The 12,818-nt window shown below is 38.1% G+C and overlaps 1 protein-coding gene across 4 annotated transcripts in view; it reads right to left on the bottom strand.

Annotated features, from left to right (window-relative positions):
* Positions 1 to 23: 23 nt before the first annotated feature.
* The window catches only part of sano (serrano), a 122,857-nt gene continuing 110,062 nt past the window's right edge, over positions 24 to 12,818 (bottom strand). For all 4 annotated transcript variants that reach the window (XM_012368185.2, XM_012368184.2, XM_067354533.1 and 1 more), the window contains one exon: positions 24 to 2,973. The gene's annotated coding sequence lies outside the window, so the exon portion shown is untranslated. The remainder of the gene's footprint in view (positions 2,974 to 12,818) is intronic.

A 12,818-nucleotide genomic window follows, 5' to 3' on the forward strand; every position in this document is an offset into this window, starting at 1 on the left:
AGATACAGGTATTAAATTGCAAGTTATTTCACTGTGATTTTTATTGAAACACTCTCTTTAGAGTACACAAGCTATCCTAGGTAAGCATTAAAGAAAGTATAAAAAATGAACAACTGCTTATAGAATCACAAAGTGTGGATGTCTGCTCTTCTTACAATCATTAAACGTATTTTAACATGCATACACGAAGGCACAACGATCCTCGACCCTTACGCGTTGAGTATTTCGCCGCGAGGACGTGTCTGACGATACAGTGATATTGATAAGCCGATTGTACAGCTATATCGTATAGATCTGTTCGTTTTTGCTCATACGGAGATCCATTGACACCCAATGCCCCCAGGAACTAGAAAAATAACTCTAGTTGCGCGATATCGACATTATAAGCTCTCTGTTGGAAGTTCTTCTTTTTTTTTCGGTGCTCGTCATCATGGCAAAATTATACTCTCTGAGAACATCAACATACGAAATAAGCGCATTCACTCGGCACACGCTTATAACACACAGAGTTCTGTCGTAAAGGGGACCGAGTGCCTTCCATACAAATTCGTTACGCGATATAATATCCATGATAATAGAATCTATATACTTCGTACTGTAAATCTAGAAACTTATTATACATTCGTAATATATCTAGTTGTGACAAACGTATCCTGATTGTTGAACATTTTCATTTAGCTCATAATTTTCTCTTTGAAGAAGGCCACTTATTTTCGATTTTTTTTCATCGCACATTTGATATGTTTCATCTTGCAGATAATCAAAGAATATCTGTCAATTTTTTTTTCTTGGATAAACATATTATATATGAGCATAATTAAAATATCTCGGATAATTGATTATTGCGCTTCTTTCCGCTGTTGAACAGAAATTGATATCATCTCTGTAAGACCAACCGGTACAACGGCTATTCTCATATTTACTTATAACAAATCTAATCTATTCTATTGTTTACTTAACGTGTATTTAAATAATAATCACAAAAATGAGACCAAGGTCCAAACGAGCCCTTTGGTCGGGACCATCAACTGAGAGGCGGTCTCGCACCTGACTTTCGATGAGAGAGTTAGTCGTTATCGTCTATATTGCGTCCATGCGATCGCAATTGTCACAGACGATATTTTTGTCGATGGATTTTTTAACATTAAAATAAAAATAAATGCTATAATAGAATTTTATGTATCGCAGCTAAGATTTCGTCGCGTGCCCAAAATTACTTTATTTCTGGTATAAAATGCCAGTATTTAAAATTGGACTCAAAAATCTGATATATACGAAACATAGAAAAACTGAGCGCTTAGATTGTAAAAATGCTTTCAAGTTGTTTTGCTAATTATCCAATTTAAAAAACAATATCCAATTTATAATTTAGTTTATTAATTAATGTTTTTTTTTAAATCTTTTACGTTAAATGATTATCAAGGCAAATTGTGATAAAATTTACTCTGTACATATTTAATCGTACTTTGAAAGTCGGTAATTGAATGCTCAATTTATCCTCTGAAATTCAAGTTAAATATATGATCACAAGTGCAGGTAGACAGTATTACAAGATTCTCACAGCTTGCGCCAGTTTTCGGCAACCGACGCGAAATGACGTCGATTCGCCGTCCAGCTTGACGATACAAAGATAAAAACATAGCGCGATAACCGTGATAAAGACACTTTGATAATGGAATATGAAGTAACTTACGCTTAGCATCTTAATAGTAGAATATAAAATATGACTTAAGTACAACCACAAAACTTGGTCATTATTATGGCATTCGTGTCCTTAACTATGCAGTTCGCCAGACTCTGAAGGTCCGTCGAAGCGCATCTTTTATAAAAAAGTCTACTACTCGTGTACGAGGCGATGTTCTGATGTACGCGTACGCAAGTCGTACAGTTCTTTAGAAAATGTGCAATTACAGCACGTAGACTCGATCTTTTCCCCCCAACTTTCCGATTCCTATTCTCAATCGACAGCAAAGAGTAACGAAAGTATACTTCATGGAATTAAAGCTTTCTTCATCTTTTATGTAAAATAAAAAAATCGAAAAATATTGACAATACTATCAATACTATAATATTATGCTGTAGTAAGCGTTTATCATCGATAAATATTATTTTTGCCAATGGCAAAACATTTATATTTTAATCAAAAATTTATTTTATTTGATATATTTTTTATTGGAAATTTGTTTCGCCAAAAGGATGCAAATCCTACATTGAAGTAGATATTATTATTATCAGATCTTCAACCAGAAAAATCGAAAAGATCCTTTTCTTCTAACTTGTAACGAAGACAAAGCAAATGATGTATGTAAAATGATATTAAGTATACACATTTAAATACATTTTTGCCGTGAAAGTAATTTGCATCATGCTAATATTTTAATTTAATTTTCCAGACACAAAAAAATATTCACGCAACTGTTTCAAATATAAAAAATTCTTGAATAGATCTCACTTTTATATTTTTAAGATGAATTACGCGTACTACTTCTACTGCTTTGCTTCGTCGTGTGTTTATAGTCTCGATACTCTTTGGAATCGTTTCGGTCGTCATCTTTTTCTACAGTATTACATGTAATAATTCGTGTGTTTATTCGTACCTGAACATATTTCCTTCCGCTGCGTCGCTATTTTTGATTATTCCGCTTATCGTTAATCGACGATCACAGGAAGTACGCGGCGTTGATCAGGTTTTTGGGTCCTCTATGCGTGCCGTGTACGTGTATGTATGTGTGTATGTGTTTATAGGGCATAGATACGTGCGATCGTGTATCGGACGACGAGTTTGAATGGCTTTCGCGTCTGCGATTCAATTAACGCTGAAAGAATGGCGAAGTCGCGGAAATATCTCCGCATCTTTCTGTCTTTCTTCCTTTGAGCTCCTGTTGCAAATTTTGATTAATCGAACGACGTCGGAGATCCACGGCTGCTCATCCGAACCGCTCTTTGCCTTCTTTAGCCCTTCATCGGTCGAATCTGCAAGCGGAAATAAAACAACACATTAAAATTGAAATTTTAAATAATTACAGGAAAAACATGCTTTGCTTCGGAACAGTTAAACAATTTTTATAATTGACGATAAAATAACTTAATTACTGTAACTTAGTTCTATATCGCACGCGTGCATTGTGTCATCGACCGACGATTAAGTGAGTCAGCGGACGTATTACACGAGAATTTGGTTCTGTGCACGCTAATGCACGTAATTGCACGCTTTCTGCTAAAATTAGCGACTTAATTGGGAAAGTAGCATGATTGCTCACTGTTAAACAACCAGCGAGGCCGAGGCTATTTTATGTTTAAACGCCGGCCGGATACCTTCGACGCGTACCAATAATTTGACGTAATTTAATAAACGCGACCTTGCTCTCCCGTGTACGCGCGCGGGGTCGTGCGACTGTTATTACGGACAGTTTGATCGTATCTCGGTAGTGCGTAATGATGATGCACCTAGTCACTGGTGTATAGTAGCGGCCCGATCATCGGTCATGCAAATTGGCGTTATAGAGCGCGATGGATCTCTCCGCGTCCTCATCCGATTTTCCACGCAAAGCATTTCATACCGGTTTAGAAACAGTATTAAGTTTGCGATCGTTATATTTGTGCACCTATAATTTATTATGCTCATTAAGTTACTTTTTCGGTTCCTTTGATGTTTAATTTATAATGCTCGCAGAAATGAGAGATATATAGTTTAATTTTGTTCATGGTTTCTAGAAAAAGCACTAAGAAAGCACTAAATTATGATATATTTACTTTTTTATTTTTGACATTGTTTAACGATGGGTGTTCTTGCTTCAAAGTAAAAAAGATTTAATGAATTCGCAAAATACAATAAAAATAGAAGAATAAGGAGAATTATCGGTTTTCATTAAATTCATATATTAATAAATTCTATTATTTATCGTGCAACTTCGATGTATCCATGCGAAAAAAAAACACGATGAAAGGGCTCGTGTTTTAAGCTTGAGTTTCATCCTGGGCGGCAATTAAGCATACCGATAAATTCAACGCGCAAGCGAGCGAGCCAAAACCGGATGAGGAAGACAGCCCGTCCTGTCTTACAATGCAGTTGCGTACGAGCGTTGTTTATCACTCCTTTCGCCACGTTGCAATTATGCGTCGCCGTAAAAGATTTTGCGCATATGTGATCGTAAAAAGCGCAAAGTTTTTGCCAAGATCCGTCGTGCGCGGCGGTGGTGTGTGGTTGCCATCGATTTAATTCAAAGTAATTTATAATTGCCCACGGAACTCGTTTGCGAGCATCTCTTTGTTTGTTCTTGACGCGGCGCATGCATCTCTCGGCGCTCAGACAGCGTTTCGCGAATTTTTCCCGACGAAGCAACTCATGACGAAAGATTCGCCGAGGAAAGAGCTAAATATAAAGCGTACTAATGCACTACAAGCGTAAGTTCAAAGATGGAAAGTCTCATTAGTATTTCTTAGGAAATTTCCGAAAGGAACCAACTATCGCAATGCCCCGTGGCAAGTCTGCTTACATTTTTCCAGGACGACAATGATTAATTACGCTGAAACGTTTATTACTGTCGATTATAAAGATCACATAATGAAAGCACGTGGTAATTAATATCGATCGATTATGGGATACGTTTCGATAATAATTAGCCCACGTTATGCGCTAAAATGTTCGCTGCTAAAATTGCGCGATGATGTAAGCGAAACGTGCAATTATGCTGCTATCGCTGCATAGAACTTTCCTTCGCCGATGTACGATGAAGAAAACCATTTAAGCATCGTTCAAGATCTTTTGTGCCTTGCCTTGCTTTATCAATATTCTCAAAAATATCAAGAGCAGGAGCGAGACTATATATGTATGTTTCTTCTATATGTTTCTTTTTTGAAATAAAAAATATTCACGTTTGCATTCTAAAGAACCATCATCTGCCTTTGTACGGGAGAAAGAACAGCGAGGGTGCATAAAATTGTCTACAAAAATTCGAGGCGGATACTTGATCCTTGTTGCATATATGTCGCCTATTTGCATCAATGTTGCGATGAAGGCCATAGTTAATCGACCGTCGGCGGTCATGCACTCGCGGCTGGCGCGCGCAGACAGGAAAGCCAGCGACTGCAATAATTGCATCCTACCATTTCCGTTTCGTACAAAAGCTCACCGAGGAGAAGCGTGCACACATTCGACTTGCGAACGAGTACGTCTGAAGCTTAGAAACCCAGTGAACTCGTTGCGCGCAATAGTTTCGAGTTTAATCGAGTTCTACGAGTAACACGCGCGCGTACTGTTTTATATGGAAACACGATACGCTGGAGGACGATGTACAGAAGCGTTATTCGTCATGAAACATTAACTCATGCGAGTAACAACGGAATAAACATACTTAGCAAGAGATAGAAACAAACACATTTATTTCAAAATAAAGATATAAAGCAAAATTAGTACTGCGACTGTAAGATTATTCTTACGTTCCGCTCGAGATAACAAGTTTCGACTTTCCAAAGGAAGATCCTTGCGCGAATGCGTAAAGGATAAAGACAGATTATTGCGTCATTCTTCCAAGAATTTACGTCTGTAAAAAGAAGATATGATACCACGCACATTGATACAGCTAACGATAAAATTATCCTAGGCGCGGACAAAGAGACAAACGTCAAGTTTTCAAGTCGACATTTGACGACCGCCCATCGTCCATCGGAAAGGGATTTACCGTTCGCCGGGAGGATAATCGCGGTGGGGAACGAAGCACGTTAGAGATAATGTGCTTGTGTTGCGCGAGGCTACGGCAAAAACGTAGAAAAATCCGTTATGGATAAGAAGCGGGCTCAACAAGCCTAGATTAATATGAGGAAGAAGCGTGTTCCTGTCTCGGGCGTCGAACGTCAGCGAAAGCCTCGAGCGTCAGTTCGTAACTGAAAACGAATACCTCGAGCTTCATGGAGACGCGAATCGGCAATCTCTCGTGGAATCCTGGAAAATGTGAATTTCAGTTCCGAGCGACGAGCTGTCAATTTCATTCGAACTTTATTGCACCGGACATTTGTACGCTTTGACATCCGGATAGCTCAAAGTGCAAAATCTAGATAAGAAGCGCGCAGTTTGAGAATTTAACAAACGATAATTCAAACTATTGCAACTTCTTTGAAGAGATCAATTCAAATTTTCAAGATAGAATATACAACTGAAAATGAATCTTAATATATCGCTTTTCGAATTAATAAAATTCGTAAAAATACGTCACACAAATTAAAACATCTTGTATCTACTTTGTATTTTCATATTAAGTGTATCTCGCGGAAGTGGCTGGCCGAGAAACATTTCCGCGGCTCCGTGCAAGCGAAAGACGCCGGAGAAAGTAGCCTAGAGCTTCGCGACTGCGAAGCTAGGAACGGTCAGTCGATTATCGATCGCGACGTATCATTAATTGTTTGCAACGGGGAACAATGCCCCGGCACCTTATCAGCTGGCCTTATCGGACATGCAGACGATCAATCTATTGTTCTGATCAATCGGTATTTTCCGTAGCAAGCAGTGGTTCGCTAGCGAGGGCGCGCGCCAACCGCCAATTAATCGATCGATCGATTAACCACCCTGGAGCTTTCGTACCGCAGGTTCGGGATTATTCCGGCTGCTATCCGCCATCCGATTGTACTGTTCCCGAATCGTTCCGATCCATCGCTCATCGTGCCGTTGCCTCCAGGCTAACCGCCGCTCAGTGGACTTCACTATAGCGCTCGTTCTGTCCTACGGGTTTTGCTGCACGCTGCGCCGAGAGGGAAGAAGCTTAACCGCTCTTTTCGTCGTTACATCGCCGAACGTACTGCGCTGTAACGTCGCGCCGTGGATATCGTGCGCGATTACATTTATTAAACACGGGCGCGGCGCGCAGCGTTCATCAGCATCAGGACGTAACCAAGGACGAACGTTAACTTCTCACACGATGAAGCGCTTGACAAATTTTTGATAATGGATGTTTTCATTAGTCATGCATTTTTGATAATTAAGTTGATATTATCTGTCTAAAATTACAGCTATTTTTTTTTATAGAATTGCGTCACGGCTATCTTTGAATTAAAGTTTTCTTTAATAATATCGCATATAAAAGTTTTTTGATAAATATTTATCTCGAATAATCTTTGTAGAAATATGCTTCGCGTATTTTTATCGATTCGTATCTTTTTTACGACGTCTGGTGATTTGTGACATCTGTCATTTATTTTAACAATGCCATTGACTTCGAAGAGTGGCTGCTAGAGTCAAGAGAGACGGATACTCGTCGGGCGAGTTTTCGATGGCCATGCGACTCGTCATTAATATACCTTTTAAAGGCACCTAAATGTACACTTTCGTTGCTCGCGTATATAACCATCGCGTCTTCCCCATGTCAAACGTTATAGAGCCATTCGAAACTTTGTAACAAATCATAATTATATGCGAGACGCTGTATTGCGATTTTTGTCGCGCTGCGCCGAGGCAGCACGTCGCTTATAATGGTGTTTGTCCGCGCTCGGGCATTACGCGGCTGGACAAAAATCGTTATTGCCGCGGTTAATTGCCACGACGAGTGTGCAGAAACGATCACCGGACCGGCTCTATCGCGATTACTTCGCTGCGAGCTATCTCGCTTCTTCCGTCTTTGTCTCGCTCTCTCGGCGCATATAAAGTCTCCGCTCGACGAGAAAGCCGCGACCAAGCTGTACGCGTTGTAGGGCCGCATATAGGGGCCTGAAATTGTCGTTTAATCGGTTCGCCAGCGTCGCCGTGGCTCGCGGAAATGAATAACATTGCATTACACATATCTCGTGGGGGCCCCCGTGGGCCGCGCCGTCGAGAGCGCAACGCGCGCGCGGGCGAACCGATGCAACGAGAGACCGCGCTTACGTCTCACGGAAGACGGACGGATCGTTTTCCCAGGCGTGCACTCCCGTTATCGTTATCCTCTCTCACGTTCGGACAGATCGTGGAACGCCGATCGCTGGCTAGATTGACGATGCAAAATACGGAGAGTCGCCCGTCGAGAGTCAATTGTGCTCACCGAGCTCGGCCGCGCCATTAAGAATTAAATGTTAAAACGCAGATTTACTCGGTTCATAGAGGAAATAAAGCACGATGGTGACATTTATCGCGTTGGCAATTTAGCGGCCGACATTATTTCCACCTTTTTCTACTATTGGTATTTTAAATCTTAAACGCACGGATGTTGTATACGAGATATTATACCTACTCTATCCATCTTTACGTTCTTATATATCTTTACATTCTCCTATCGATTCTCATATAAGTTTTATATTTTTTTATCTGTACATCTATTTTATACTTTCGCATATATTTAAATTTTATTACACCTCTTTTTAAGGAAATATTACATCTGCAATTTTTTAACGAAACAAACATCAAATCAAAAGAAATCGCAAAAAATAAAATGTTAATATCTGATTATTTTTCCATCTTTGATGCAAAAGCGTACATTCGATAAGTTCGCCGAACCAGACAATCAAGTTTTTTTTCTGCACTGCTAACGGTGATTCTTGTTCTTCTTTTTTTCTCGCTTATTCTGCTTCTTGCTTTCTCTCTTTCTCGCGTTGCTATCGATGTACATTTGATTTCCACTTGCTTTGCACGCGTGTAACTGTAGCATCGCGTTACGCCGAAGCAAAAGATTCTATCCGTGGTTTCCGGCTCACCGGATGTATTATAAGAATAGGCTCTCTATGCAAATAATATACATATCGACTTTCAAAGTGATTCAAAGGATTTCATTTTAAAGTAGTTGTCTCGCAACAGTATGATCTAAAAGTCTTTTATTAAAAAAAAACTCAAATAATAAAGTTTAGATAGAATATCATATAGAATATCATATAAAAATATCATTGCATATTATTTAATTTATTATGTGAACAATTTATTGCTAAAAAGGATCAATCGCAAATTTAATAATAATTTAAAAGTTGAAAGTTTGGATCAATTTGTAAGAAATTTAATTTATGATTTAAGATTTCAATTAATATATATATTAATAAAATTAATTCGATAAAAATGCATAATAAACAGAAGTAAGCTTTGTAATTTGATTAAAATAAATCACGCGTGAAATAAAAATAGAATGTGAGACAGCATTAATAAAATTTTATTATAAACACATTTTATTATATAATAAAATAATAATATATAATAAATTTTACAGTAAGCGATGTATCGCCGAGACTGGTAAAACGTTACGCGATGCAAACAGCCGATTCGCTCTCACAAGCAGTGGAGTAGTAACGCTTACTGTTACGCTTACTCGTCTGGAAAACTTTCTAATAACCTAGTGACATTCTGACCGCCAGGAAGGATTCGCTTAGATCAGAATTGCCGGTTACGAAGCGTAGTTGCAGGATTTTTATAGATATTTATATTTAATAAGCCTTTCTTTTTTTACTCATATCTTTCGTTAATGCATTCCAAAGATTGTATAATTATGATCAATATGCATAGTCGCTGCACTAAAAGTTGCTCTCTTAAAAATAATTTCAGAAATTTTGAAATAATCAACAATTTTGTGAACCTCTAAGTTTGTTAAGTATATTACATTAATATTTTTATCGATTTTATTGCAAAGTTTGAATAATTTTTTACAAAATTTAGAATTGTACATTTTATCGTTATCACGAACATTATAAATCAAATAAAATAAAAAAATTATTAATGTTAAATTAAATTAAGAATTAATAACATTATTAATGTTAAGTGCTAAAGTAATTGCTTAATAATCCTTCCGCTTTTTAAAATGCCAAACGCACGGTAAAGCAATACGGTAATAAATAAACGGCATACGCGCGCGGTAAAGTAATCAAAATATCGCCACAAAACATATATGCTAATAAGTTTATCGTTAATAAAAGCGAATATGAAAAGCGAATACTCCTGAACCAAACTAATTTTACGCTGATGATATGTCGTAAAACGGTAATAGGAAAGTAATGCCTCGCGCCTATCTTGCCTGCTGGCCTAAGAAAGTTTTTCAATAATTCAGCGACACTTTACTCGAGATTTTTGAATGGATCATCTAAGTGATAATTTGCAAATAATGTTATTTTAACGATATTTAATCGTCTAAGTACGTACGATGTCAACTAAGTATTTTAATATTTTTATTAAATTGTAATAATCTTTGCTTCTCTCCTTGAAAAACATTTTAAAATAAATATATAGCGTAACGATTTTTATCTGCTAAAATAGAAATTGTGCTTCAAAGATGTATGATTCCTAAAGCACTTAGGAGGACAATGTATCATCGGTACTTGATGCGCTCACAAGTGAAAATGCGCAAAGCGCATCTGGCATCTCGATAGTTCACAGACATCGACGAGAGATCACGAGAATCGCGCGAATCGGCAAGCGAGACGTGAGCGAGCGAGGGGAAGGTAGCCGTCGATATATTAGTTATATGCCGAAGGCGAGAGGCAAGACGAAGAAGCGGAGGCAAAGGCGAATTCTCTCCATTGCCAAGGCGGCGTAAGGCGTGGTTTGTCCCTTTACTTCACCTTTGCTTGCCTTTCTTGACTTGTACTTATTCGCTCGACAGCTTGGCTCGACAAAGCGCATACGCGCCTTCCTATGCATGTATACACGAATACACACGTATGTATGTACATACAGTGTGTATCTTGAAGAAGCGAACAATATTTACGGACGTTGTCGCATATTTCGAAGTAATATAGCAAAAGTACATTGTTTCTTAAATTTAACGTTTAAATTAAATGTTTTTGAGTGCAAACATTTTTCATAAAATTTGGAACAAATTAATTTTTTTCGCTTAGATTTCATCATGTGATCGTATGTGAGTTAACATAATAAATCGCTTAAATGTTCGAATGGTAGAGTAATTAGAGATTTATCATTAGATCTCGATTATCATCAAGAAGGTGCACGTACAAATTCAATGATTACAAAATGTTTCAAAGTCTGAAGGGCTGCTACCAGTAGCACTAGGGACGAATCACTATACGCACACCAAAGTATTCCAGCAACGCATGCACAAGTTTCTCGACTGGCGTGTACGCATTCCTCGAAGTAACGGCATCATCTGCGGTCAAATTCTTCCTGCACTTCGAAGATCGATAAACGCGGGTGGACGATTCAATAATTTTTACTATGACTTAAATATATTTTTCAATTTTCGAAAAAGTGATCGCAATTATAGATATCTTCAGCCAATTCATGCTGCAGATGTATATCATTTTTCTCATTATTTTATTACTTTTCTATAATTTGTGTGTTTAATATTTATAATTTTTTATACTTTTATGGCGTGCAATAATTTATTCAAGTAAAGTAATAAAATACGGTGCAATAAATCAGTGCGTTCAATAATATCTGGATCATTAATGGTTCAGAAAATACGAAAGGATGATATTAATGCGCTAATTAGCAGAAAGGAATATGGCATGTGGCGAAACAAATTGGTTGAGTAATGTGCCCATCGTAAAAGTGGGTTTAAAAAGAGTGGTGTCAAAAAAAGGGTGCGACTCTGGTAAAGAAAGAACAAGGTCGATAATAAATCAGAGGTATATGTCTTCGTGGAAAAGCAATAACTGGTATTACTGCTTATGAGAAATCCTGCCATAACCAAAGTTGCACCGAAAAATCTTAAAACGCGTCGTATATTAACCGGCCTAATGAGATCGCGGTTTGTAATGATAATCTCATCACAGACGTGCCTCGCTGGGAAACACTATCGTGTTTAATAAATCGTACTTGACGAAATAAGCTTCTAAACGCTGCGAGATAATAAATTACATCTCGCCTGTCAATTAGTTTTTACGACGCACTCGTTTGTAGTTAGTGTATAAATTAGATGAGTTTGTCGACGTATAATTATCATAAATCGAAGACGAGAATAAGGATTTTGCGTTTACATTTGCCTTGCCTAATGATACATGATTGTCGCATGCTCGATAATATATTGTGCAAGAGGACATTTGCTCAATCAATTCAGAAATGTCCTCGAAATTTCTTCACGCGTATACTTTTCTTAAGATTTCACGCGTTATAAATCAAATTTTATTTATTTGCGAATTTTTAGTGGCGATAGCCCTAAGGGCTAAACTTTTCAACAACATGCGGAAAATTTCACCGACGGCTGCCGCGGGTGAAGATTGCTCTAGTACGTAATAATACGGATTTACGCGAACGCGGTGGAAGCAAATGAGTATGGCGTGAATTATTCATGATAAAATCTCTCCCTCTCTCTCTCTCTCTCTCTCGCTCTCTTTTCCCAGGAGTGAAAAAGGAAGCGGAAGGACTTAAGTGAATTTTGCAGTTACTAAAGTGCGAATACCGTCGCAAAATGGTTCGGATGAAATTCAAATAGCATTCGTGTGCACGATGCTTTTGAAGAATATAAAAAGAACAGCGTCTAGGTGAGTGATTTGCATTCGAACTCTGCTATGCGCTCGTTTACACAGCCCTAAGCACTCCGAACCGCGCTTTATGCGCTTCATATTTGAATAAAACATATCAATGATACTGTAAAATATGGTAAAAGCGCGATGAGCAGTGAATCGATTTGCTGCAAGGTTGGCTGCTCTTCACTCTCATTGTATTAATATAAGACCAAGTCTGCGGTGATACAATTATTTGTATGTATAACTATTTGTAGTTACACGTGCACATCAATGTGTATCAATATATAGATACGTATGATTATGACACATTTTATCGGACACGTCTGAGAGAATCAATATTTGTTTAGCAAAGTTCCGAGCCGATCATCGCGCATCTTAGGACTCCGAGCTGGGTTCTTTCGTGACTTCGTCGACGCCGCGGTGATTTATCAACGCTGATCGTGTTATCGAGGAACAGA

The sequence above is a fragment of the Linepithema humile genome, chromosome 4 (assembly GCF_040581485.1).
Source record: "Linepithema humile isolate Giens D197 chromosome 4, Lhum_UNIL_v1.0, whole genome shotgun sequence".
NCBI lineage: Eukaryota > Metazoa > Arthropoda > Insecta > Hymenoptera > Formicidae > Linepithema > Linepithema humile.